We start from the raw sequence: 3352 nt of genomic DNA on the forward strand, positions 1-3352 counted from the left end.
TATGTCAATATTACACAATCAGTGTAAAAGTCAACCTACTCATAGTTGTTGATAAACGGGTGAGCTTTGTACACCACATACTCTTATCTTCTCCTTTTTTAGTTTCCAAACAAATGCATATGCTCCCAATCTTTCCCCATTCGGTTTGCTTTCTTGCTTATCCATCCAATCTAGCACAGAAGCAGTAGCTTCATCCGAAGGCAGCCAAGAGCAGCAGGAGCAGTTAGGTGAATCAGCGGCAAGTTCAGAGAGCCCTTTTTGGTTGCAGAGTTGCGGAGATTCAGAAAATTCACAAGAACGTCAAAGAGCAGATAAATGTTCGTACAAACTTCTTTCGTCGTTAACTTGGAGAAAAAATAGCACCAAAATATCTTCCATCGTTAGACAATATTCAAGCATGGTCAGCCAAGTACAAGAATAGAAAGTATACATCTGAACCTGAAAATGATGTCTGACAATCTTAAATAATCAAGAGCTGTACTGCTTCTAGATAAAAAAAAAATTGTACATTTGTTTTTAGTGCAAGTCACATGTTTGTATTTGACCGAATACTTAGATATGCACAAAAAATATGGTCCAACATGAAGAACCATTTTACATAGGTGATGAACTGCACAATATAATTGTTGGTCATCTTCCTAGCCTACTTTGAGCATGCTCGGACCTGCATAACCATTTAACAGAAAAAGGCTATCTGTTTCTACAAAAAGCTTATATGTTTACTAATCCATCTATGAACTCTGGATATATACAAACTGGGTCTGTGAACTAATTAGATACAGAAAAATTGGCTTTGTTACGATAGGACAGGTGATGGAAGGTAAGGATGGACATTCTTCAGTGCAGACTACATGCAGAACAAATCATATATCAGGTCCATTTCTATTTCTGAGTTGATTTTTACTTCTGAACATAAACAAAAGGAACACAATTTTGTATCACTGTTAAATATGGACTGAAAAGGCATGTACGCATTGATAAATTCTTGCAGCATGGTTTCTACATCATGTTTTTCAAAGTTACTGGCACGCTAGACATGCTATTACCAAGGTTGAAAAAAGCGGTAGGCGTAAGCGAGGCGGTTGGCCTTCGCCTAGTGCCTAGGCGGTGCTTAGGCGCCCTAGGCGCAGCCTAGGCGGTTATATAATTTTTACTATCTCGGTGTATATGTGGTTATTGTATGTGTATTTTATTAATTCAAGGCATATGAGTATTTTAACTACCAGCTACTACGATTGAAATATGGCTTTTTTGGCATATCAGTATAGTATGCATGATTTCTCGCTTGGGTAGACAATTTCTTACTTGCTCTGCCTAGACTTCTGCTTATGCCCTAGGCGAGGCGTTTGACCATTGCCTAGCGCCTAGGCGTGCCTAAGCGCCTCCTAGGCACTGCCTTTTCCAACAGAGGCTATTACAAACCCACAGAATCATGGAGATGCAATGTTGATTCTTGATGACATAAGTTGGCTCTTAGTATTTTTCTTGTAAGATCTTTTTTTTTTAAATCAGCGGATCGACAAATACACATATTATAGAAGACGTGTTAGATCTCTCTATAGATATGCACAAAAGGGGGAGGAGTGGTTGGTCTATGATCTGAAATGACATCACGTACTCATAAAGTCGACTGGTATGAAGACCAACTTGCTGTTGCTACTTAGTGTTATTAGAGACCTTCTTTGGCTATTTCAAAATACAATGGAAGATAATCCATGTTGAAACTCTAGGCTGTCCAACCGAATATAGAAGAACAAATATAATCCTACCTGCTGTTCTGGCTAGATGGGTTGAGGAAATGTTTCCTTATCATAGTAACAAATCACACACTGAACCGGACAAGAAAAGTCTTCTGAATAGCAAATGCGGGTTATTTCATTGCCAGGGTGACGAATGCCAATGGATGATGATTTTTCAATCTATGGTTCTTATGCCAATGCAGAGGCATTGTTTATGTAAAGTATGGAGTAGAAAAGGGTTTTAGATATGACAAAACATGCAGTTTATAACTCTCTAATATACTAACCACTGCAGAATATACAGTATATCGGTATTAGCTTCATTTCAGCCAGTTCTCTCCTGATAAAAATAATTTACTCATCCGTTTTCTGATTAATTTAGATGTTGTATGAAAGTTTCATCAGGAAAAGAATGTGTTTAGTTTGTACAAGTTCATGAATTGCCCCTGCTTCAGTCTGCTACTCATGATATTATTGCTAGCCTATCAGCAAACATTCTAGAGGGACTAAGCAATGATTAAAGAGTAGCACTATATAAATTTCTCTATCTGGAAAATTATAAAAAAGATCTTAAACTATGACCAGAGCATTGTCAAGATTACATTATCGTAATACGCGTACCTTCAAGTAAGTGAAGAAATATGACCATGCTAGCATTGATCCTTGGCGGAATCATCGGGCCCAAAATAGTCCCTGGATTGACCACAACCACATGCAGCCCATTCTCCTCTTCAAACTTCCATGCTGCCTTCTCAGCCAATGTATTTGAAGCAGGGTACCAGGCCTAACCAATAAAAGATAGAAACTGAGATAACTGCAAAGCCCAGCTGAAAAATGGAGATACCAGCAAGCAGCTATGTTTACATAAACAACAATATATTCTCTGCTTCTGAATATTGACAGTACATAGTATTCAGTCCATATAAACAACAACATATTCTCTGAAGTTTTAGTTTCTTTCTTTTATTTCTCTGAAACTCTCTCAAGTTGTACTCACAAGAAATATATAATTTTATTGTTCCTGTCATTTATAGTTGAAATGCAGTTCTGCTGCAGAGAGTTTTGTATGGTGGCTCCAGTAATAAAAGAATATGAGGAAGACAACAATATATTCTCTGAAGTTCTATAAATATAGTTCTGCTACATTTATAGATACATAGGGTTAGGTTTTATCTACTGGAAACCCCAATAAACCTCACAAATAGTCAGACAAGATTAAATGTTCAAAAAATTCAGTTAACTGGAGATTCCAGTTTTCAGATTTCAGCATTTCTAGTTCTCAGATTTCAAATAGTGTTAATGAACATTTGAACATTAACACTGAAATCTGAGTTTATAACACTTGAACATTAACACGAAGATCATCTTCAAGATTGAACATTTCATTGCTTCAAAAGTGAAGGGCGAAAGGCCAAAGACAGGCGAAAGTGATTGCATATATGCAAAACTCAGCTACTAATTCAACCTGACTGCTAGCCATGGAAATTGTTTTAGAAATACTGCAGTTGTACAGCAAGTAATTAAGGTAAAATACTCCAGTTGCCAGGGTTGAGATTCGTGGGAGGCCATGGAGCGAAGCCGGCGCCGGCTCCAGGGAAGATAAGATTTTTAGG

At 37.5% G+C, this 3352-nt stretch overlaps 1 pseudogene; it reads right to left on the minus strand.

Annotated features, from left to right (window-relative positions):
• Window positions 1-3352, minus strand: part of LOC119279229 — a 7605-nt pseudogene continuing 4253 nt past the window's right edge.

The sequence above is a fragment of the Triticum dicoccoides genome, chromosome 3B (genome assembly GCF_002162155.2).
Source record: "Triticum dicoccoides isolate Atlit2015 ecotype Zavitan chromosome 3B, WEW_v2.0, whole genome shotgun sequence".
NCBI lineage: Eukaryota > Viridiplantae > Streptophyta > Magnoliopsida > Poales > Poaceae > Triticum > Triticum dicoccoides.